At 37.4% G+C, this 26,487-nt stretch overlaps 1 protein-coding gene, 1 long non-coding RNA gene and 2 pseudogenes across 4 annotated transcripts in view; 2 read left to right on the forward strand and 2 right to left on the reverse strand.

Moving 5' to 3' along the window:
- The window catches only part of SERTAD2 (SERTA domain containing 2), a 107,726-nt gene that overhangs the window by 45,995 nt on the left and 35,244 nt on the right, over positions 1-26,487 (forward strand). The gene's annotated exons all lie outside the window — the stretch shown is intronic.
- The window catches only part of LOC111732385, a 51,911-nt gene that overhangs the window by 15,869 nt on the left and 9,555 nt on the right, over positions 1-26,487 (reverse strand). Inside the window, exon 2 of the long non-coding RNA XR_002777532.1 lies at positions 16,430-16,646. This is a non-coding gene — a long non-coding RNA (uncharacterized LOC111732385). The remainder of the gene's footprint in view (positions 1-16,429; positions 16,647-26,487) is intronic.
- Positions 3,107-3,225, forward strand: LOC111732393 (annotated as a pseudogene).
- LOC105306702 lies at positions 12,567-13,072 on the reverse strand (annotated as a pseudogene).

Consider the following 26,487-nt stretch of genomic DNA (forward strand, 5'->3'; position numbering starts at 1 on the left):
ATAGCTGTAACTTTGTATTTTCTCTAATGTTCTCTCTTTTTGAATCTCTAGTAGGAGGGTTTGTATGTGGAGGGGGCTGTATTTATAAAGTAGTGAGAAATAAACACCAAGCAAATTTGAATTCTAAGATTTAATGTTGCAGAGGATGATATATAAAGCCATCACAAATTACCAGAGAGATATAAAACGAATGTGACTATCCATACTCAATTTACTTTTCTTTTCGATTTGTTTTAATGAGTGTTTTTTCTGTCCTGAGTTCAAGTTCTCTATCTATACTGTCCTTCTTTCTTATTGTTATTCCTAGATGGCTCATCCTAGGCAAGGGAGTTCTTGATTATTTCTTCTCAGGACTTCTTTCCTATATGTTAAAAACGAAACAAAACAAAACAACCCGGACCTTCCTAGAACCTAGCCTTTCTTACAAGGTTTATTTGGCAGACAGTGTTTTTTAAAAAATAAGTCTCGTGAAATGTATAAATTTTCCAGTAAAATAGATTTCTGTCATTGTGGGCACTCAATTATTTGTTGAATTAAATTAAATGAATTCTTATGCTTACATTTAATGCAGAATTAAGAAATATCAGATCATAGGAATCCCCAGAAAAGGATCAATTAATCCCAGAGACTAAAGACAACAATCACATCCAGTGGTTTTGTAATTTTGCAGACAAAAGTGAACCCTTAGTTACTGGGTCACATTGCATAAGAAGAGGAATGACCTCTCTTCATTCAGTTTTTATTACCTGGAATAAGCCAGGTAATAAAATACTTTGCTAGTGCTGGGATATGGTGATAAACCTTCCAGGTTCCCCGAGAAGGCAGTTCCTTAGATAGTGGCAGCCATTTCTTACTTGCTTTCCCTTTTCTCTTCTCTCTTGGTTCTCAGACCAGGTCTAGGAGCTTTTGTTCTTTCATTCAGTTACACCATTACCTTGGAGCTCATATCACAGTATATTGTAATTACAGATATATCTCAGAGATACTGTGAGTTCCATTTCAGACCAACACAATATAGCAAGTATCACAATAAGGCAAGTCACATGAATTTTTTGGTTTCCCAGTGCATATAAAACTATGTCTACACTACACTGTATCTGTTAAGTGTACAATAGCATTATATCTAAAAAAACAATGTACATACCTTGATTAAAAAATATGTTATTCTAAAAACTGCTAACCATCATCGGAGCCTTCAGTGAGTCATAATCTTTTTGCTGGTGGAGGGTCTTGCCTCTAGGTTAATGGCTGCTGACTGATCAAGGTGACGATTGCTGAAAGTTGGGGGTGGCTGTGGCAATTCTTAAAACAACAGTGAAATTTGCCATATCAATTGACTCTTCTTTTCACAAACAATTTCTCTGTAGCATGCAGTGTTGTTTGATAACACCTTGCCCACAGTATAAATTCTTTCAGAATTGAAGTCATCTCAACCCTGCTGCTGCTTTATCAACTAAATTGATGTAATATTCTAAATCCTTTGTTGTCCTTTCAATAATTTTCACAGCATCTTCACCAAGAGTAGATTCCATCTCAAGAAACAACTGTCTGCTCATTCATAAGAAGCAACTCATCTGTTTGAGTTTTAGTATGAGATTGCAGCAGTCCAGTCACATCTTCAGGCTTCACTTCTAATTCTAGTTCTCTTGCTACTTCCACTACATCTGCATTTACTTCCTCCACTGAAGTCTTGAACCCCTCAAAATCATCCGTGAGGATTGGAATCAACTTCTTCCAAACTCCTGTTAACGCTGATATTTTGACCTCTTCTCATGAGTCGTGAATGTTCTTAATGGCGTCTAGAATGGCGAATCCTTTTCCAGAAGGTTTTTAATTTACCTTGCCCAGATTCGTCAGAAGAATCACTGTCTATGACAGATATAGCCTTATGAACTGTATTTCTGAAGTAATAAGACTTGAAAGTCAAAATTATTCCTCGATCCATGGACTAAAGAATGCATGTTGTATTAGCAGGCATGAAAACAACATTCAGCTTATATTCTGTTTGCCAGAATATAGTAACATGGCCACCGAGCTACAAAAAAAAGATAAGAGATTTAGCTTTTGGTAAGGTACTCATGGGCTCAACTAAAAATTATTACTAAAAAAAGAAGAATATATATTATTACTAAAGAAGCTGGAAGTCTCTGTGCAGACCTTTCAGCAGCATTAAATGGGTATCACATGGCCACGCACTCATGCATTCTGCTCAGAGGTGAGTGAAATCATGTCCCCATTCAGCGCCTGTTACTCTTAATTTAGACAGAACCCTTACTGGCTTAGTTATAGGTCTTCCCAAACCACTGCAGATTAGGAGGAAGTGTAGTGAGAAACAGGCCTCTTGACAGCTGCAAAAATTGAGAGCAGACTGTCCAGTAACAAATATGGACATATAAAAGGCCGAGGCAAAAGCTAAGCTGGCAGTTCAGAGGAATTTGATATAGGGGCAACCAGTCCTGTGAACTTTGGTAGCCCTGAGGCACTGCTCATTTAATAACATTACCACATAGTAAAATACTTAGATTTAGTAATGGCGATCCAGAGTCCTCCATTGTAGTTAAAAGTAAAAACATTTTGGCACTCTGAAAGAGGTAGTCTTCATCAATTATCTGGAAAATTCATTTAAGTAGAACAGTCCATAAAAATGATTCTGTCAAATAAAGGAGAGGCCCCTCTATTCACAATACTCTTCACCTTTATCTAATTACCACCACATTATTTGTATAGGAAAATTCTTTCTGAGTTCCATATCTGGTATCTGAAATTATATATTGTCTCAGAGTGGTTGGCATTTATAATTTCTTCGTTTTTAAAGAAAGTGTCTATATTAACCAATCCTCAAATATTTAAAATTATAACCATAGAACAATTGCTCTTCATTCTTACCTTCCTATAAAGAGTATAGAACTTATGGTTACATACAAATAGAGCATTATTGTAAGTATAGGATTGTCAAACGGTTCTCCAGTTCTCTTATTTTTAAGTCAACTGGCATCATAGCGAGTGTTGCCATTCTGATACGTTAGCCTTGAATATTCTTTCTCATTTCTCAACTTAGCAAACTCTTACTCATTTAAGACCTAGGCCCATTAAAAAATAAATTGTCGTCTACAGCCATGCTACCCTGAACAAGCCCAATCCCGTCTGATCTCAGAAGCTAAGCAGGGTCGGGCCTGGTTAGTACTCGGATGGGAGACCACCTAGGAAGACCAGGTGCTATAGGCGTAAAAACTTTGAAAAATAAGAGATTGTAAGCTGACAAGGTCCTTGCATTCTGTGAGGTCAACCAAGGGTCACCTCACCTAAAAATAAATAAATAAATAAATACATCGCCTCGCCTAAAAATAAACAAACAAACAAACAAATAATAAATAAATAGTATTACACACAAAAAGCATGATCCATAAAAGGAAGAATTGACAAATTAGACCATCAAAGTTGAAAATTTAGCTCTATGCAAGACTTATCCTGAAAAGATAAAAAGACTTGGAGAAAATATTTGCAAATCACATATCTGACAAATGGCTAGTATCTAGAATATATAAAGAACTCTCAAAACTAAACACTAAAAAAATATATCCAATTAGGTAAAAGACATGAAGAGACATTTCACCAAAGAGGATATACAGATAACAAAATGATGTCCAACATTAGATTAGGGAAGTGCAAATTAAAGGCACAGTGAGATAAACACGCACCTATCAGAATGGCTCGAATAAAAATTAGTAACACCAAATGATGAGGATGGTGAGAAACTGGGTCATAGATACATTGCTTATAGGAATGTAAAATATTATAGACACCGAAAAACAGCTTGGCAGATTCTTTAAAAACTAAACATCCCACTGCCACATGACCCACCAATTGTACACCTGGGCATTTATCCCAGAAAAATGAAAACTTAAGTTCATACAAAAACCTGTACACAAATGTATATAGCACCTTTATTCATTATCGCCCCAAACTGGAAACAACTCAGATCCTTCAATGAGTGAATGGTTAAACTAACTATGGTGTGTTCAGCACTACTCAGCAGCGAAATGGAACTAATGATTCAAGCCACAACCCAGCTGAATTATGCTGAGTGAAGAAAGCCAATCCCAAAAGATCGTATACTGTATGATTCCAAGTATATAACATTCTTGAAGTGATAAAATTGTAGAAATTGAGAAGAGATTAATGGTTTTTAGGGGTTAAGGGAGAGGAGAGGAGTGGGTAAGGCTATAAAAAGGCAACACAGGGATCTGTTTGGTGATGGAAAAATTTTGTATCTTGACTATATCAATGTCAATATCTTGTGCTATAGTTTTGTAAGGTGTTACCTTTGGGGAAAACTGAGTAAAGGGTGCATAGGATCTCTCGGTATTGTTTTTGACAACAGCATGTGAAAATACAATTATCTCAAAATGAAAAGTTTAATTTAAAAATCGTGGGCTCCTTAGAACGCCACTGGACTTTGAACTCCACGAGTGAAGGGATATCTGTATTTCACCAGCAGCCAGTACAATGCCAGACTCATAGAAGTTGCTTTCAAAATGTTTGTGGGTTGGCATATGTGAGAGAGGCTGAACATTCGAATGTAACCAAATTAAGCACACATAACTGACAATACGTCCCAAAATAAAGGGTATTTTTCGCCTGAGCCATTCATTTAAAAACTATTGAGCATCACTCTAAGTGCCGAAATACAACAGTGAACAAAATTGAGGTGGGGGAATCCCTGCTTTCATGGAGCCTACGGTTTAACTACGGCAGAAGATAATAAACATGATGCATAAATTATACAGTATTTTAGGAGGTGGTAAGTGCTATGGAAAATTTTTTAAAAGCTGTATTTAGGGGTTGAGGATATGAAAAAGGCTGCAGGATTGAGTGGATTAGAATTCACAATTTTAAACAAGGTTTAAAGACAAAGAGACAGTGTCATTTGAGCAAAGTCTTGAAGGAAGTGGGAGGAAAAACCATGCAGGTATATGAAGGAAGAGAGCTCCAGACAGAAGGAACAGCCAGTGCAAAGACTTTGAGGTAGAAAGCTGTCTAGCATGTTCATCGACTACTAAGGAAGTGAAGCCAGTGGTAGGGGAGAGTAGTTTGGTAATGAAGTTAGAGGGACAACCAGAGTCCAGAATAAGTAGAGCTTTTTAGGGTGTTGTCAAGTCTTTGGGTCCTGCTTTGAGTAAAATGGGGAGGCATTGGGAGATTTTGAGTGGAGAAGGGACATAACCTGACTTATTTTAAAAAGGACACTCTGACTACTGTGTTGAGAATACAGTAGAAAAATAGGGTAAAAGCAAGGAACAGTACTTCAGAAGCTATTTCAGTACTCCAAGCAGGAAGTGATGGTGATTTGGACCGGGGTGGTAGCAGTAGAGTCATGAGATATGATCAATTTGTATTTAGATTTTGAAGACAGAGCCAACAGGATTTGCTGCCACATTGGATGTTGGGTATGAAGGGAAGAGGAATCAATGATGACTCCAAGGCTTTGGAGCTGAGGACTTTGACAAATGGTGTTATCATTAACTGAGATGGAAAAATTGCAGGGACAGGGCAGCTTTGGGGAGAAGATGAGGAGCACATGTTGAATTTGAGACATCTAAGTGGAGGTGTTGAATAGGCAGTTAGATGTCCCAGTCTGGAGTTCAGAGGCAAGGTATACAGAGTGGAGATACACATTTACAAGTTGTCAGCATTTGTATGATATTTAAAGCCATGAAACTAGAGGAGCTCTCCAAGGGAGGAGTACATATTGTGAAGAAGTCCAAAGACTGAGGCCCAGGGACCCTTTAGAGGTCAGGGACAGGGAGAGGAACCAGCTGAGAGAGACTGAGAAGATATGACCAGTGACAGAGGAAAAAAACCAAGAGTGTAGGATCTTGGCAGCCAAGTGAACAAAGTGTTTTTTGAAGGAAGAGGAAGTAGTCAGCTGATCAACTTTGCAAGTCAGGTAAGATAAGGACAGATTGACCACTGAATTTAGCAATATGGAGGGAACTGATGACCTTCATACATCAGAGAGGAAGAATTTTAGTCATTAAACTAATCTGTGGCTCATTACAAGAACAAAATTAGATTTGTTTTAAAAAGCAACTCTTTGGTTCCTCAAAAAGTTATAGAATTTTGATTCAGCAATTCCACTTCTAGGTACATACCCAAAAGAATTGAAAGCAGGAACTCAAACAGATATTTGTATACCAATGTTTATAGCAACATTATTTACGGTAGCCAAAAGGTCGTAGCAACCCAAATGTCCATCAACAGATGAATGGATAAACAAAATGTGGTGTATACATACAAAAGGATATTATTCAGACTTAAGAAGAAACGATTTCTAATACATGCTACACATAGGTGAACCTGGAAAACATACTAAATGAAATAAGCCAGACACAAAAGAACAAATATTTTATGACTCAATTTATAGAAGTTACCTAAAATAGGCGAATTCATAAAGACAGAATGTAGAATAGAGGTTATCAGAGGCAGGGGGCAGGAAGGAATGGAGAGTTACTGTTTAATGGGTACATAATTTCTCTTTGGGATGATGAAAAAGTTCTGGAAATGGATAATGATGGTGGTTGAACAACAATATTAATGTACTTAATGCTTTTGAATCACACACTCTAAAAAGGTTGGAGTAGTAAATGCAAATTCTGCAATAAAAAGAAAGTATAGGATGCAGGTAAAATTGTCTAAAATGAAATTGATTATATATATTAATAAAATGAGGAAATGAAGGAGGAAAAAAGCTTTTTTTTTCCCACTTATTTCTGATCTAAGAACTAAGTTTGCTTTAGGCATCATTTATGACTTGGCTTTCCTTATAGAACCTTTAGAACAGCGGTCCCCAACTTTTTGGACACCAGGAACCAGTATTCCTATGGGAATCTAACGCCTGATGATCTGAGGTGGAGCTGAGGCAGTGATGCTAGCGCTGGGGAGCAGCTACAAGTACAGATGAAGCTTCGCTCTCTCTCTGCTGCTCACCTCCTGTGTGACCAGGTTCCCAAAAGGCCAGGGACCTGTACAGGTCTGCGGCCTGGGAGTTGAGGACCTCTGCTTTAGTACACGTTTGTTACACTCCTTTCTTAATGGCTCAAACCTTAGCCTTTGCAGTGAAAAAAAAGTATTCTCTTGTATAGGTCATTATCATTAGGAGGGCAGGAAGAGAGTCGGTTGTTACAGAGTGATCCAACTAATAATAATTTTTGGAAAAAAGTTCACTTAAAAAAAGTCTGTCTGTCTATCTATCTCTTCTCTTTCAAGAAACTTTTCTCTCTCATGTAAGGGCCCTTTAAAATATTTCTCGAATGCACATGTAAATAATTTTCCTGCTAAAACCAGCATTTTTGATAATTTAGCAGAGCTGATATGGAGAAAACCTTGAGTACTGGCAGGTTTTGTGGCACAGTGTATTTAATAACCGTGACAACTCAAGAATTTTAAGCAGACTCGCCTCCTTGTCTGGAATCTGTCGGCACCAGTGTGTCTCTACTGGCAAGCCCTTAAATTTACTATTTCAGCCAAAACTGTACTAATGATGGTCTACCAAATTTTAACAGGATATTTTTAAGACTTGATATTCTCATTATTTAAAAAAAAACTTTCCCCCATTCCTTTCAAAAGCTGCCACTTTAAAATATGTGGCAAATTAAAAAAAAAAAAAAAAAAAAGGTCTAAAATTGCTTTACAGCCTTGATGAAACAAAGACTGGTGTGTTGGTGTGGCTGCAGGGATCTCTGAGCTGCTTTTGTATGATTTCAGAGGTGAATTTAGATGGCTGGAAGATAGATGGCTGCCAGATGCAGTTTGACATAGATTCAGGCAGCTGCTCCTGGGCTAGGTTTCATTAGCTGGTAAGTGCACCAGCAGAAGCAGCAGAGTAAGGCCCCAAATGCCAAAATGACAGTGAGAACAGTGGAACAATACAATATTCACTAAGTGATTTTAATCTCAGAGATTAAATGTCACCCAATCAGTTTGCAGTTTTTAAAAACCAACTCCTATGAAGCCATTAGAGGGCCCAGGTCTTTGTCCATTGAGGGAAAGAAGTTTTACTTAAAAAAAATTTTTTATTGGTTTTAAAATAAAAAGTGTTGTAAACCCATTTTGGTAATATACAACTAAAAATCATATCAACCTCCTCAGCACACACACATCACAGTAAAAGAAATGTATTCATTATTGCCACCAAGCAAATATTCCAGTAAATGGACCAATGTTGGTTTGTTTATCTATCTTACTTAAAATGAGTCTTGGATGAGCTTCCCAGGCCTCTTCCAGCTTTAAGGCCTCCCTTCCCCCCACTACCACACCCATTCTTCTTCAAAGAAAGACCAAGGTCTCAAAACAGGGTGTATTTATTTACTTTTGAGACCTTATAATCTGCATAGCTAGTGGTGAATATGTACTCAACCAAATAATTGTGAATTACAAAAAATAAAATAAAAAAATTTCCTACAAAGAATTTTTATTCTAACTACTTGTGGGGTCATAAGTAATTATGAAACTGACTCCAGAACTCCCCATACTTGATTTCAACTCACGTGTTTTCTCGGCTGAGAAAAGGGAACCTTTATTTAGTATATTATTTAAACTTCTTAAACTTATCTTTGCTTTTTTTGAAAAGAGTGTAATGATCTAATCCTTCAGTGATGTAACCATTTCATATGGGGTAATTATTTAAATTAAAATTAACACAAAATAAATAAGTGTACGTATTTGAAACCTGTAAATCTAACCAGTCTCTGCTTTTCTTCTATAGTCTTACGAAGCTAATGCATCACTTATAATAGCTCTGAGGCATTACTGTGTATTTTTCTTTTTTTCTCCAAACGAGTGTGTGCTTAACTCTCTTAATAACAATGGGAGTTGTATATGTACTCAGAGAAGAATAGCTTTCATTGTGTCTTAGTATTTTTAGTATTTTGCTTAGTAATAATGTTGTAATACTACTTTTTTTTTAGTCTACGGAACGATTAAAGATTTAGAAAAAAGCTCTGATTGCGTTAGAAACTCTATATGTTCAGGAGCAAATTATAATGTTAATTAATAGCTAGATGATACCCTCCTGAGTTTGAATATATTCTGAGCTTGAATATGTTGCATACATGTTCTCTGAGAGTTTAATTTTCTGGGGACAAAGCTTTCCGTCTGTAAACTTATATTTGAATTAAAGGGAATAATATTTTAGGTGACATGGTTTTAGTTCATCTAACTCTTTGGGAGTTGTTTCATAGTGGTTACAGCTTCTCCTCTTACTCCCTTCCCTCTTTCTCCCCCTCCCTTACTCCTTTAGTCTGGCACTGGCAGCTTGAATACATTGACCTAAACATTGAGCTTTTTTTTGTTGTTGTTTCACTGTACATACTACTCACAAGAGATATGGTTGCAAAACCTCTTTGATAAAGGGTGAGTATCAGCTTAATGAAGAGTCTGTTTGGTCTAGCACACTCAGTTTTGGTGAACCTAACCAGACTCAGACTGCATTTCTCATGAAGAGCCTTTAAAAGCCTACCTAACCTTTCTGAATCCCTCACAGGGTCTCTGGGAAGAGAAAGAAAACGAGGCAGCATAATCAACACATGTAGCATAGTACTCAGCACAGGGCTCATTCTGTAGTTTTACATTTTATGTTTCTTTCCTTTACCATATGCATATTTTCTCTGGAAAATTCATCATTTCACTTGGTGGAAATAGTTAATATGTGTCGAAAACATGGAGATCCTCAGAGAAAAGTGCTATGTGAATAAGTCCAAGATGCAATTATGGTTATTACTATCAATTACCAATCAATATAAAACCATTTCAGTCGTTAATAATCAATCGACATTTTAATTCATTTTTTCCTGCAATGAAATCATAAATTTAAGCTGCAGTCTCTTAACCACTTATGGCAAGTTCTACTGATGTAGGTATATATTTATGCTATATCTATTCCTCTTATTCCCTCACTCTGGTTTTTTGGTTTATTTTTGTGTTATTTTGGTGGTAAAATACATGTAACATAGCATTTAACATCTCAACCATCTTTAAGTGTACAGTGCAGTGATATTAAATACATTTATACTGTTGTGCAACCATCATTACCATCTATCCTCATAATTCTTTTCATCTTGTAAAACTGAAATGCTATACTATTAAACAATAACTCCCCATTGTCCCCTATCTCCACTCACTGGCAGCTACCATTTTACTTTCTTTATGATGTTGACTACTCTAAGTACTTCATATAAGTGGAATCATATAGAATTTGTCTTTTTATGATTGCCTTATTTCAGTTAGCATCCAAGTTGTAGCACACCGCAAAATTTCCTTCCTTTTTAAAGCCAGATGATTTTCCATTATATGTGTGTGTATATATATATATATATGAATATGTATATGCTTATCCATTCACCTGTTGATGAATACTTGGGTTGCTTCCACGTTTTAGCTATTGTGAATAATGCCGCTATGAACGTTGATGTACAAATATCTCCTTGAGACCCTGCGTTCAGTTCTTGGGGGTTATATATTCAGAACTGAAATTGTTGGATTATATTATATTTCTGTTTTTAATTTTTTGAAGAACCACTATACCGTTTTTCACAGTGGCTGTACCATTTTACATTCTCACCAACAGTGGACAAGGGTTCCAGTATTTTTCCCATCCTTATCAGCACTTGCTGTTTTCTGTTGTTTTGATAGTAGCCATCCTAATGAGTATGAGATGGTATCCTTTTGTAGTTTTGATTTGGATTACTCTAATGGTTAGTGATGTTGAGCATCTTTTCATGTGCTTGTTGGCCATTTATATATCTTCTTTGGAGTAATGTCCGTCCAAATCCTTGGCCAATTTTTGAATTAAGTTGTTTGTTTCTGTTATTGTTGAATTTTCAGAGTTCTCTAAATATTCTGGATATTAATCCCTTATCAGATATATGATTTGCAAATATTCTCTCCCATTCTGTCGATCGCTTTTTTACTCTGTTGATAGTGTCTTTTGAAGCATAAAATTTTAAAATTTTCATACAGTCCAATTTGTCTATTTTTTCTTTTGCTACCTGTGCATTTGGTGTTATGTCCAAGAAATCAATGCCGAATCCAGTGTTATAAAGCTTTTGTCCTATGTTTTCATCTAAGAGTTTCATTGTTTTAGGTCTTAACATTTAGGACCTTGGCTCATTATGACTGAATTTTTATATACGGTGTTAGATAAGGGTCCAGCTTCATTCTTTAGCATGTGGAAATCCAGTTTTCCCAGCATCATTTCTTGAAAAAAAGATTGTCCTTTCCCCATTGAAAGGTCTTGACACCCTTGTCAAAAATCATTTGATCATATGTGCAAGGGTTTATTTCTGGGCTCTCTGTTTTATTCTATTCAATGTCTGTCTTTATGCCAATATCACAGTTTTGATTAGTGTAGCTTTGTAGTAAATTTTCAAATCCAGAAGTATAAATCCTTCAGTTTTGTTCTTTTTTGAGATTGCATTGGCTATTCAGAGTCCTTTGAGATTCCATATGAATTTTAGGATGGCTTTTTTATTTCTGCAAGAAAACATCATTATGATTTGATAGGAATTGCATTGTATCAGTAGATCACTTTGAGCAGTATTGACATTTTAACAGTATTAAGTCTTCCAGTCCATGAGCATGGGATGTATTTCCATTTATGTATATTCTCTTTAATTTTTGTCAGCAATGTTACATAGCTTTCATTGTGGAAGTATTTTACCTCCTTGATTAAGTTAATTCCTAAGTATTTTATTCTTTCTGATGCTATTGTAAGTGGAATTGTTTTCATAATTTTTTTTTCAGATTGTGCATTGTTCATATATAGAAATGCAACAAATTTAAAGTAATTACTGATAAGAAGGAAATCATTTCTGTCATGCTATTTTCTATATGACTTAAGAGTTATTTTGTCCCTCATATCCTGTATTATTGTTTTCTTCTGTGTTGATTTTTCATAATGAAATGTTTAAATTCCCTTCTTATTTCTTTTTGTGCATATTCTATAGCTATTTTCTTTGTGGTTACCATAGGGATTACATTAAACATCCTAAAGGTATAACACTCTATTTGAATTTATGCCAGTCTAACTTCAATAACATATAAAAACTCTGCTCCTTTATAACTCTATCCCAAATCCTTTTGGTGGTTGATATGACAGAATTACACCTTTATACATTGTGTGACCCAAAACATAAACTAATAATCTTTTTAAATGTATTAGTCTCAGTTGTACAGAAAACAAGATTTGGAGTATAAACCAAAATTACAATAATAACTAGCTTTTACACCAATAATAATTTTTTTCTTTAAATCTGTCAGTCTCTTAAATCATGTAGAAAACAAAAGTACAGTTAAAAACCATTTTTATAATAATACTAGCTTTTATAATTGTCTATGTGTTTACCTTTATCGAATTCTTGATTTCTCCATATGACTTTAAGTTTCTGTTTAGTGCCTTTTTCTTTCATCTTTCAGGACTCTCCGGGGCACTTCTTGCAGGACGGGCCTAATCATCGTGAACTCTCTCAGCTTTTGTTTATTCGAGAATGTCTGGTGGGTTTTTTTTTTTTTTTTTTTTTACTGCTCCAATCAATGAAAGGGAAACTTTACTGAGACCCCCGGGCCAAGGAGTTTGGGCAGGTGGCCGCCCTGCTGGCTGAGGAGGCGGTGGAGGGGCCTTATTTGACCACCTACTTGGAGCATTGGTTGTTGGTGTGGCCACACTTCTTGAGGCATTTGACAGCACGGGGACGCAGGCGCGAGTAGCACTTGCGGCAGATCATCTTGTTTCAGTCGCACTTCCCGGCGCGCTGACGGAGGGAGGGCTCAGTGATGCTTCAACCAGATGAAGCACCAAGTGCAGGGTGCACTCTTTCTGGATGGTGTAGTCTGAGAGAGTGTGGCCATCCTCCAGCTGTTTGCCTGCCAAAGTCAGACGCTGCTGGTCAGGTGGGATGCCCGCCTTGTCTTGGATTTTACCTTTGGCCTTTTCAGTGGTGTCACTGGGCTGGACATCTAGTGTGATGGTCTTGCCCGTCAGGGTCGTCATGAAGATCCGCATCTCTGCGTCTGCTGAGGAGACTGCTTAGCTGCCTCCTTGAAGAAAACTATTTGGGAATGTCTTAATTTGTCCTCACTTTTGCCAGATATAGGATTCTTGATTGACAGTTTCTTTTTTGTAGTGCTTTGAATATATCAGCCCGCTGTCTTAGGGCCTCTAAAGTTTCTCATAAGAAATCCGCTTATAATCTTACCGAGGATTCCTTGTATGTGACAATTCACTTCTGTCTTGCTGCCTTTAAGATTTTCTCTTTGTCTTTTGAGAGTTTTATTATAATGTGTCTTGGTGTAGGTCTCTTTGAGTTCATCTTACATGGAGTTCGTTGAGCTTCGTGAATGTTCATATTCATGCCTTTCCTCAAATTTGGGACATTTTCAGTCATCATTTTTTAAAATAGTCTCGCTGCCCCTTTCTCTCTCTCTTCTTCTGGGACTGACATGAGGGGTATGTTGGTTCACTTGTCCCATAGGTGCTTCAGGCTCTTCAGTTGTTTTCCTTTCTGTTCCCGGGACTTGATAATTTCCATTGTCCTATCTTCAAGCTTGCCAATTCTTTCTTCTGCTCAAATATGCCATTGACTCCTTCTAATGAATTTTTTCATTTTAGTTATTACACTTTTGAGCTCCAGAACTTTTTGGTTTCTTTTTAAGTTTCCTATCTCTTTATTGATATTTTCATTTTGTTCAGACATCTTTTTTTTTTTTTTTTCACTTTCTCATCTTCCTTTAGTTCTTTGAGCATCTTTAGAACAACTATTTTAAAATCTTTGTCTGGTATATCGCCATTGAGTCTTTTTCAAGAACAGTTTCTATTGATTTTTTTTACCCCTTTGAATGGGCTATACTTGTTTCTTAACTGTTTTTTTGTTGTTGTTGAACACTGGACATTTAAATCTAATAATGTGGTAACTCTGAAAATCGAATATTTTCTCCCTCCCTCAGGGTTTGCTGGTTTTTTTTGTAATATTTTGTTTATTGTGGTTTTTTTTTTTTTTTTTTAATTGTTGTAGTATGTCTCTGTCTTAGCCTGAGGTGTAAACTTAAAGTCTTCTTGGGTCTTTTCTGAGCTTTTCTCTTGGCATGCATGGTCACTTTCTTATTTTTCCTGAATAATGCAGTTATTTTTTAATGTCCTAGTCTTTGATATCTGGCTCCTACAAAGGGGAAAAGTGAAAAATAAAAGGGAGTGGGGAGATAGGCTGGCCCTTTAAATCACCTAGAAGTCACTTCAGGTGAGGGGGGCTTGCAAAAATGGGGGAGGTGCAACAACAATGCTGCCCACCTCTTCCTCTATGGGCAGAAGCAACAATCAGGACACAGATCCACAATATTTGGAGGACAAGGCCTTTTTGCTCTGTCCTGCCCCCCGTCCCCTCCCCCAGTTCCCACAAGGTACTTGCAAGCTGCTTCAGGAGCATGTGCACAGCTGGGGGTGGGGAATGAGTAGCTGCTAATGTACTAAGAACTGAAAATAATTAAATTTTACTGCAATTTACCATACAGGTCTCAGCCCCACCCTCCAGAAGTTGCAAGCTTTCAACAGATTTCATAGTTCCAAAGTAATTATATCAGACAGATTCCGCCAGTGCAATTGTTGTCTAGGTGGAGAGATAGATTCCTGGTGCTTTCTACTCTGCCATCTTCCCAGAATCTTCTCCCACTCATTCTTTTTTAAGGGAACCTTGATTTTATTTGGGATAGCTCTGCGCCATGCTCACATAGTTAATGTTCCGACATACTTATAGATGAGGCGGCTACGGTCTAGCTCAATTATGGCCTATGAGATGTCCCTGGGGAGGATATCGTTCTTGAATAAAAGGATAAAGCCTCATGAAGACAAGGCTTTTGACTTTATTCTTACCTGGAATGAGGATGACTAACTGGTGGATAGCAGCCTTCTTATGACCCTGGGAACCAAGAGTTTGGTAGAACAGGTATCTTTCATCTATCTTTCCAGTCCTGGACAGCCTAATCCCAGACTGCTAACTTTATGAGGAAAAAAATAAACCTTTGGTCATTTAGCCTCTATTAGTCACTATGTCTTTACTCACAGCCAAATGTTAATCCCGATATACAGTTCAAGCCCATAATCCACCAGCCTGGCAGGTAGAAGCATGGACCAATGGAGATATTTGTGTCTGTGATGAGTACCATTATTTTTCAGAGTCACTCAAGAGGTTGAGATTTGAGATCTGAGGTTGAGCTGCACGGAGGTACAGTGGATATTAAAGAAACATGGATATGTCTGCTTCTAATGAGGCTTAAAGCTTTTTACATTTTTGTATACATTTTCTATGTCTTTGGGTTCACATGCCAAACATTACTGGCATTTTTTTAGGCAGAAAAAGCAAGTATTGTAGGAAGAGCCATGCTAGCTGCTCCTGTTACATTTTAAAGCCATTGAAGAAAGTAGCTGATCCTACCCAGTCTTTATTATATTATGTTATGTACGCATTTTCCCATCAGAACATAATTAAAGCAAAGAGACAAGGAGGAAGGAATCACAAATAATTAAGAATCCAGAGGTTTGACACTCTCAGTTATTTGTGAGAGAATCTTTTCTTAAGCCTTGTCTAGGGCACACTGAACAATCAGTAAATGTTAGGCAAAGAAAAAAAAGTGGAGTTGGTTTTATATTGAATTGCAGGAACAGAGATACATTTCGAATGCTAGTCAGATGCTATTTATTCAGTAAAAACGTCTTTTTCCTTTACTCCAGTCTGACCTAATGCCTTAAGTGAGTGGAGCGCCATCCAGCCTCCAGTGTGCTGTAATGTGTACTCCAAGCCCTAACATAAGATTCATCACAGTTGGCAGCAATGACGGCCTGTTGAGGTGAGCAAGGGAGCTCTTCTTCCAACACCAGTGAATACCAGCACAGTATTGACCATAATGAGCATTATATAATTAAGAAATTATTATTAATAAAAAATACAGCTACCCTGTCTATCATTTTCAGAGACCATGCTAATTCCTTTACATGCATAATCTCATTTAACCCTCACAATATCACCATGCCTCAGGTTCTGGTTCTAGTCCCTTTTTACAGTTGAGGAAATTGAAGCTCAAGCAAGTTGCCTAAGGTCAGATAGCCAACACATGGTCAAGCTGGAACTTGAAACCCTGTCCGTTCCAGGACTATTTGACTCCAAAGTTAGTGTTCTTAGGTATGTCGGAAAATGTTGACTGTAGTTTGCTTAATTACATGTTAAATAATCTCAAAATACTCTGTATTTTGTACTTTGGTTTCTCTGCGAGAACAAAAGGTAATGGTATAAAAATGGACTAGCTCATAGTGAAGACTTTCTTACTGTTAATGAAAGAAAAATGGTTTCTGACTAAGAGTGCCTTTATGTAATCCATTTTTATTTACCTCAGTTTCGTGGCATGCCTCTCCTTCAGGTGGGAGGGTGGGTCGGAGGTGGATGAATATGCTTTGCTAGAGTCACACACAGTACGTGGTGGAGGCAGAAGGGTGAGAATGTGCATCACGCAGAGTGCAGCTTCACATCTGATGGGCACATCATCGAGCTGCCCGAGTGTGGAAGCCTTGATGAATCATGGCATTCTCAGCTCTGCACAGTAGTCCGCTAGAAGTATAAATAAAAGTAAAATACACCAGTAAAATAACTGCACCATTTCATATGGCAACCAAGTACTTAGTAAATCTGTACACATTGAGCTTTTTGTTTTTAGAGCTAACGATTTTGTTTACTAGCTTTTATCTTAGCATTTTCTATTTATTTAAGTATTTAAGATTCAGTCATAAAATTTAAAGCTCTTTATAGAAACTTAGCCCACGTGTGGGCATATTAAAAAGAGAGAGAGAAGATATATTTAAAAGTATATTAAAATGTTTCTGATTCATACTGCTTTGTAAATAGGTAGATGGACAATTGAGATAGATAGATAGATAGATAGATAGATAGATAGATAGATAGATAGATAGATAGATAGATAGATAGATAGATCGATCACCATCCATACTGGAAGTTCCCGTGTGAGTTTGTTTTCAGCAATATACTTTGGCAAAGAGTCTTCATTAGCTGGTTAAGTGAAGCATGGTATTTGCAATAACATAAATTTGAAAATGGAAACTATATCTTGAATCTAGGTTTTACTGCTTGGTCATTGTGGCATCCTGAGAAAGTTTTCTTGGAACCTCAATTCCTTAAGTGTAAAACAGAATAGTAGTAGCTGGCTCTTGGGGCTTTAGGGAGTGGAGAGCAAATAAGATGATGATGTTGACGTGCTGTGTAATGTGTAAATAAGTAATTATACAGACTTAAAGGTGTGGTATTGCTAGCATATACTCCACAGCCAGCTGATGGAACGATCTCACACCATCCTCTATCCGTGAAGGCGACAATGTCAATTTCGATTTCCCAAACAACATAGATTTATTGAGCTCTTATGATGGATGAGGATTTCCTTCACATCAGCAGAACTTATGTCTAGATTTACAACAGCTATAGTTTATACAGTTACATATTATTTGTGTAACATACAGGCATACAGGCATTCTGTACATGTGCATTTTAAAGATACTTGAAGTTTCTCTTAAAGCACCCAACTTTGTTTAATGTAAACTTGTTTGATACACATTTTTTCCTATATGATCATGGTTGTTGTTGGTATTACCTTTTTCCCACAGAGAGCACTGAACATAATGCTACCTTTTCTTCATGATTCAGGATCATTTAGATTGCCGAGGTATTCTGTTGGAACACAGAGTCTCAAGGCAGGGCAGGTGAAGGGCATGGTGGTATTTGCCCCTACTTTAAATGATTTCACATCACCAGTTTTTTGAATTCTATTTTTTCTCTTTTAAGCACTTTATTTTGTTTTATTATTAGTTTCAAGTATATAGTATATTGGTTAGACATTTATATAATTTATGAAGCGATCCCCCCGATTACTCTATCACCCCTCTGGCTCTAAACATAGCCATTATGTTACTGCTGGCTGCATTCCCTATGCCGTGCTCCCCATCCCTGTGACCATCTATCAACTACTAATTGGTACTTCTTTAACCCTTCATCCCATTCTCCCAGCCCCCCAAACTCCCCTCCCCTCTGGCCGTCACCAGATTGTCCTCTATATTTGCGAGTCTGTGTTTTGATTAGTTTGTTCTTTTTGTTCCTTAGATTCCACATATAAGTGAAGTCATATGGTATTTATCTTTTTCTGTCTAACTTACTTCACTCAGCATAATAACCTCTAGGTCCATGTATGTCATTGCGAATGGTAGGATCTCATTTTTTATGGCTGAGTAATATCTATTGTATATATGAACCATAACTTATTTATTTAGGCATCTGTTGATGGGCATTTAGGTTGTTTCCATATCTTGACTATTGTGAATAGCACTGCCATGAACATAGAGGTGCACAGATATTTATGAATTATACCAACATTTTTTCTTCCCACCCCTTTCTAGTTGATAGCTTTTTCCCCCCCAGTATCATGACTTGCCTCTTTTAATTCATTCTTTCCTCTAATTTCCATTTACAATTTATGGTTTGGCGCAAAATTACTTTAAATCATCTTTAAGATAAACAGTTAGGAAATACATGATAATGCTTGAGGTTTGGAGCACAGTCTTTGTGATTTCCTCTTTTTCCTAAATTTATTTTTACTTGCTTTGTTAGTTCTCAATAACTGGAGTCTCTCTGGATGAATCGTTTTGCCCAACACCACCGTTTACTGTCTGCATTAGTTGCTTCTAATAATCACCGGCGATACTTAAATAGCTTGTTGCCAATTATAAAATGCTTCCACATACGCTGCCTCCCTTTATCTTCATATGATCATGAGAAATAGGAAAGATATATAGAGAGTATTTTACAGACAAGTAAACTAATGCGTATTTGGGGGTTAGTCAGTGGATTTTAGCCAGGGGCTGCAGCTGAATTTTTCAGAAAGGTTTGTTCATCCATATATGATATCCCATTTCCATAGGTTTGGGGCAAGACCAAGGTATCTATATTTTGGAAAAAAAAAAAAAGATCCCAGACAATTATAATGTACATAGCTTTTCCCTACCCTTTTCCCCATACTCCATCCCTCCACCACCTCTGCTCCCATTGAGAACTACTGGGTTAAGTTCTTCTGACCAGTGAATGATTTATTAAGGTGCTTTTACTTTCAGGTTGCAGAAAAACCAACAAACAGTGGCTTAAATGTATGATTATTACTGGTCCCGTAATCAACTGATGTGGTGGTCAGAGCAGTCCCTCCCCTCCATGTTACTCTACATGGTAAAAGAGACTTTGTGAATGCGATTAAATTAAGGCTCTTGAGATGGGGAGGTTATCCTGAATTATTATCCTGGGCTCCATGTAATTACAAGGGTCTCTATAAGAGGAAAGCAAAAATGTCAAAGGCAGAAGAAGGAAATGGGAGGACAGAAGCAGAGGTGGAATGTGTTTTGAAAATGAAAAAAGGGCTACAAGCCAGAGTGCACATGGCCTCTAGAAGCTGGAAAAGACAAGGAAACGTACTCTCCTTAAAGACTCCAGAAGTAATGGAGCCCTGTCAACACTGTGATTTTAGACTTTTGACCTCCAGAACTGTAAGAGAGTAAATTGGTATCATTTTAAGCTGCCGAGTTTTTGGTAATTTGTTACAGTAGAATAGGAAACCAATACAGCCGGGAAGTATAAAATGCAGATTCTTAAGACCCACTCACAGAGATAACGTTTATGCAGAGCTGGGTGGCATCCAGGGATGTGGGGTCAAACTAGTCCCTAGGTGATTCAGTGGCCTCTAGTTTTTGGACCTCACCTATAGTTACAAACAGACCCATAAGGCCATTTATTTTTTCCCTTGGAAGTCTAGATGTGAGTGGTCCTAGTGTCAGTTGTTTTCATCAGCCCACAGCTCAGTGATGTTGCCAAGGATCCAGGCTCCACCTCAGCCTTTACCCTACCACTTTCATTCAGCATGTTGGACTTCTGTCTTAGTCTTCCTACATCATGCCCACAAGATGGCTACCACACCTGCAGGTATCACATTCTTGCAGCCAGGAAGAAGAAAGAGAGCTCTCCCTGCATGCCTGTATGTCCCTCACTTATTAATCAGGGAGGAAAAATTCTTTCCCAGGGCTTCTAGCAGGCTTCCTCTCACAACCAGTTAGCCAGAACTGCATTACCCGGCCATCTCCAGCAGCACAGGAGGCTAGACAGCAAGAAACCTCAAGTAATGTCTCAAACCAAAACATTATCCTGTTTTCCTCTTCCTCCTGGGAAACCTTTGCATCTCCTCAAACAACACTTCCTTCTCCAACATGATACTTTGGTGCCAGATCCTTGTACCTTGTAAAATCACTTCGTGTACTACCAGTGGCACCCTTCACTTTGGGGAAAAAAATGCGTTATCTTATTTAACCTTTATGAACTGTGGGATGGATAGTATTTCCCCATTTTTACAGTTAAGAATCATAGATTGAGAAACACCCCAGAGTCACGAGTGGAAAGCTCCTGAGTGGCAGATCTGCCTTAACTGTGAAGCTCAAGCTCTTAACCATTACACCAACCCAGTAGTCCTCATTCGTTTAGTGTTAGCAGCACATTTTCAAATAGTATTAGAATTTCTGACACATCGAAAGAGTTTAAAAATTCAAGCAACACTAAACAAATCAGTCATTACAACACAATCACCATCATTGGAGAGAGGAGTGACATGATCTTACTTTTGTTTTTTTTTAAATGATCACTGGCCACTGTCTTGAGCATACAATTCAGGATCAAGAGTATTGCACTAATCATTTCCCATCTGACTCAAGGTAAGAGTCAAAGTCATTGCATCAACCTGCCCTGCCCATCCTCATACCACCTCTTCTACCATTCTCCCCCTCACCCACTCCTCCCCTCCATAGACATCCTTGAGCTCTCAGGCGTGCTCCCTACTCAGAGCCTGCTTGCATTTTCTGTTCCCTGTGCCCTGAAAACTTTTCTGCTTGTCTCGAGCCCTCACCTCCTTCAGGTCTTCTCTCAAATGTCTGCTCAGTGAGGTTTTTCCTAACCACTTCTTCAAAAATGCACCCCACCTCGTACATAACCACCCGAGCACATATTCCCCATCCTCCTTCTCTCTTTTGTTTTTCCCAATAGCGCTTAATTGCTAATATACCATATAATTTACTAATTTATTCTATTTTCTCTCTTTCCCTTCACTAGAACATAAGAGTCATGACAACAGGGATTTTTGTGTGTTTTGTTTGCTGCCACATTCTCAACTTCTAGAACCTAAGACACAGAAGGCATTCAATAAATATTTGTTAAATAAATATATTTTTTATGCACAGCTCTGATTAGCTCTGTGGAATAAAGTTCTAGAAATGAAATGACCACATTACAGGATATGGATATTTAAAAAATTTTTTAATACGCATGACCAAACCCTGCCTTCTCAAGTTTGAATCCATTTGCAGTTTGACCCTTGAACAAAGTGTTAGGGGGTGCTACCCTCCCACCCCCGCGGTCAAAAATCTGCATATAACTTTTGACTTCCCCAAAACTTAACTACTAATAGCCTACTGGTTTTTTTTTCCCCCTCTTTAATTCCTCCTCCTGCCACTTCCACCCCTGACCTATGGAGGTTGCCTTTTCCTCTTAGGAGGGGGATCTCTGAAGGCAGGGCATCCCATCCCACATGCTCGGGTGTGCACCCGGGGCCTGGGGCACCCTGGGTATGGTCCATGGCTCCACCTGGGTTGTGAACCCAGGACCTTCTGCGTCTAAAGCAGACGTGCTAACCACTACACTATGATGCTACCCCCCAATAGCCTACTGTTGACTGAAAACCTTACTGATGATATAAACAAACAGTTGATTAAAACATATTTTCTAGGTTTTATATACACACACACACACACACACACACACACACACACACACACACACACATATATATGTATTATATACAGTAGTCTAACAAAGTAGGAGAAAAAAATGAAATATTACTAAGAAAATCATATGAGGAAGAGAAAATTTATTTACACTACTGGACATATTTGTTTAACAAAAATCTGAGTGTAAGTGGACCAACGCAGTTCAAACCTGTGTCGTGTTGTTCAGGGGTCACCTATACTCTCTTCATCAGTGGCCATGACACAACCCAATCCACTGTGTTACCAGCTTTAACATATCTGTAGTTAGCTTACTATGTGGCAGTTACGTTTCTTTTTAATTTGTATTGCTATGATTAGATGAATTTGTATTTGTATTTTCAAGCATTTCTTCCTTTGATGATAATCGGCTTATGCCCTTTGCCCATTTTTCTAATTTAGTTTCAGTGTTTTCTAAGTGTGTATTGTTTTTTTCCTAATTGATTAATTAGACCTCTTTAGGTTGAAAGATTACTAAATCTTTGTTATCTGTGTTACAGATTTTTTTACTAGTTTGTCGTTTTTCTTTTAATTTTGCTTGTGGTGTTTCTTAATATATAGTTTTTTAGTGTAATGTGTTTTAACTTTATGGTTTTTTGCTTTATGTTTGGAAAGGTCTTGTCCACCTCTAAGATCATTTATTCATCTGTCTTACATTTTTAGTTCTTACATTTTTTAAAAAATGTAGTTTGTTCTTTAATCTCTAGTGTTTTATCATATTGTATGAGGCAAGGCTCAAACATCCATTTCCCCCTTAAATAATAAACTATTGCAAATACCTTTCTTTCACATTATCAAGATGCCATATTAAGAATAAACTAAATTTTTATACTAAGGTCTGTTTCAAGTGTTTCAGTGCAGATACATTTATGTTTTTCTTTTACCAGAACCCAGCTATTTAATGATTATAACTTTTTAATATCTTCTTTTAAAATTTATTTTACTTTTTTCTTTGTCAGTTATTCTAAATAGGTTTTAAGATTATTTTGTCAGGAGTAGGTGTGGAGTTAACATCATAAAGTAAAAATCAGATCATGTCACTCCCCCATGAAAAATTGTTTAGTGCCTCCTTACTGCCTTCAGAATATAAAAGCCAGACCCTTTAATGTGGGATACAAGGCCTTCCTAGACCTGCCAAGCCAAACTCTCTAATCTTATGTAGTGCTATTCCCTGCCTGTGATTTACACTTCAGATCTGCACCCATGTCCAATGCTATTTCTCACCTCCCCATCTCTGCTGCTCTTTCTGCTTTTAATGACCTTGACCAACTTCCATTTACCATAAGATCCATTACTACTTCCCTGCCTACTTTCACACTGACCAGGCTCTGTATGTGTCCAGTGTCACCTAGCACATGTCCCTAAATCACCATGTAACCCCACTGCATCCCAGTGATGAATTAGTCTTCCATGCGAACTTGGTGGGAGCATCTTTTGTTCATTTTGTTTTTCTAGTACCTAGAGTGCTACCTGTCACACAGTAGGCGATATAGATGGATTAGAGGAGAATATCCACGACTGGAAGTAGGGAGATGGATTGTTGTAATAAAGTGAAGATGATTAGAGTCTTGACTATGACAGTGATGGGAAAAATGGAGAGTTGGGGGCATATTTGAAAAACATTTAAGAGAGGAAATTGACAGGACTTAATGTCTCATTAAATATGAGGGAAGGGGAGAAGGATGATACTTTGTATCTTATATTTCCAGCTTAGACACCAGGCTACCTTATTGGTGCCACAACTGTATTTAAGCATTCAGGAGGAGGGGAAATTTTAAGGAAGTTACGATTACAACAATTTCAGATGTGCTGTGAGTGGGAGATGCCTTTATGATTAGAGTGGAGATGTCTAATAAGCAATGGGATAGAAATATATACTTTTATTGTTCAAACCAGGAGCTCTTTTGAGATTGAAACAGGGTAGTATTAATAATTATGCCAGGACAAACATAAACTAGGAATGACTCTGACAAACTGGGATATATGGTCTCCCTCCATATAAAGGTCAGATACGAAGCTTAAAGAGAAAGATCTAGAATGTGGTTAATGATTTGTGAATCATTAGCATATAGATGCCCTGAGAGTGGGTGAGGTTGCCTAGAGAGAGTTTATAGGATGAGCAGAAGAGAAGAGGGAGCAAAAACAAAGCCACAGGAGCACAGACATTTAGATAGTGATTATCAACTGGCACTTGTGTCTCCAAATTTTCCTGAAGATTCTGATATCCTAACCAACCCTCCCCATCCTCCACTCACCTCTGTAACCCTCTCCGGTAACATATTGCAACTGGAGGTGATTTTTTAAAGTCAAGATATACTATAGGTTTATAGGATGGGTAGAGGAATAAAAGCCAGCAAAAAACAAACAAACAAAACAAAACAAAGTGGCCAGATAGGTAAGAACCAGTATACTATATAGTTCAACCAAAGTTACTGAAAGAAATGGTCGGGGGTGGTCAGTGATGTCAATCAACGTGAAATGCTGAAGAGAGGCTGAGTAATATGAGGAACTGAGAAATGTCTACTGGCTTTGGCATTTAGGGGACACTGGCGTTCTTCCCTGGGGGTGGTCAATGTAGTTGTTCTGCAGAAGCCAGAGGAAGTAGGAGGGACTGAAGCTGTGAAAGGTAAAAACAGGAGTAGCCTCCAGCATTCCTGCAGTGTTGAAGCCTGGGAGGATTGTTTCTTGTTTTAAAAGTGAAGACAGTTGAGTCTGTAATGTATTGACAGAAGGAAGGAGCCAGTAGACAGGACTAGGCTGAGTATATAGGAGAGGAAAGAAATACCAGGCTGCAGTCATGTTGAGACTGTTTTCCCAGCCCCCTTTTCTTGTCATGGGTACCTGTTCTGTACTGTAGTTGAATGACATCAGTCTGTTCCAGTAGGAGTCACTTTGACGTTGAAAACCATCATTCAGATGCCTTTCTATTTGGATAATTTGGGGTCTAGATCCCCCCTCCTCTTTTTCACTACAGATTCAAGATGGGAGCCTTCAAGTAGAATATAAATTTATCTTCTGGTTGCATTCATTTACCGAAATGTCACTGGTAAGGTATTGATAACCCATCAATCTAGATTTGTGGGTTGATATGATATATCTTTGTGGATAGATTTAGAAACATATACTGCAAATGAACATATTCCTTTAGAACATATATGAATGTGTTTACATGGTATTATATGTATTAGAAGAGAAAGTGAGTTTTAAACTGAGAATTGATTTGTTTTTCCTTGAGAAACTCTATTAAGGAAAAAAATATTAAAAAGAAAAAAATGTTAAGTTTTGGAATAGAAACTTCTGTTTTATGATTTGCTACTTCATAGTAAGAAGTTAGTGGTAAGGTTAACTATTTCTGAGAGAGAGAAGGCAAGGACACCAGCAAAAGGAAAAGAGGTTTAATTGCTCTGCAAAGGCCCAAACATGCTCTGAAAAGTAAAGATTTCAGGCTTAATGTGCAGGGAACAAAAGGCCGTTGTGAACTGTGTACAAGAGTTGGTGAGAGTTTGTATTCTGCCCCTTTTTTCTGTGGGAGTTATTTCCTGTTGTTGACTAGCGTTCTTTATTTAGAACCACCTAGCTAGAATGCCTGCTAGCGCAGAAAAGTGTGTATTTAAAACATAGGCTTTCTTCAAGACAATCTCTGAAAAAAAGTCACACTACCCATGCATTGAGACAACATCACTTTCCCAGAGGTCAAGAGAGGGAAGATCAATATGGGCTTTATTCCTATGATCCCTACATCAAGAGACACGAAATAAGGAAGAATCAAAATGCATTTGGTATAGCAGTCAGGGGTCACCTGAACACCAAGTGAAAGATATTTCATGGGGAAAGTGTGTTTCTGTTCTTTTTTTTTTTTTTTTTAATCAACAAGATTTCACTTTTTAGTGCTAAATGTGATATTTGGCATTTTAAGGAAGTAACAAGAAGCCTTCCATATTTTGTGAGGAAGCTTTTATCCTTTCTAGCAAGATAGAAGTTAGCCTGGCAGGTGAGAAATATGCCCCAGACATAGACTTTAAACCAATTATTTTCTAAAACTTGCCCTATCAGCTGGGCTTTCTAGCATTATCATTGAATTTTATAGTCTCCTGTTGAGAAGGGAGAGAGACAGAGAGAAGACAGTATATCAAAATGAGTGAAAAAAATAAGTTATTACTGAAATAATGAGAAATGCATAAAATACAAATATTATCCAATGCTTTATTAACATATATTAGAAATTGTAGGAAAAAACCTTATGAAGTTCTATATAATGGGAACTATAGGAAGAAAGAAAAAACATTTTTTTAACCTGATGAAATCTAAAACAATAAATTCAAATTATTTATTACATGTTTATTTATTTTTTTTTTAAAGAAATTAAACACTGTATGTAAAATAGATACCACCTGTGTGATTCTCCCTGATTCCAGTACCCCTCTCCATTTACCAGCGGGAACCACTTTCCTGAAGTTTTTTATCGCTGATATTTTTATTCTATAATTTCATGCATATGTATTTGTAAACAAGATATAGCATGTTTTGCATGTTTTAAAATA

This window comes from Pteropus vampyrus, unplaced genomic scaffold (genome assembly GCF_000151845.1).
Source record: "Pteropus vampyrus isolate Shadow unplaced genomic scaffold, Pvam_2.0 Scaffold453, whole genome shotgun sequence".
Lineage (NCBI taxonomy): Eukaryota > Metazoa > Chordata > Mammalia > Chiroptera > Pteropodidae > Pteropus > Pteropus vampyrus.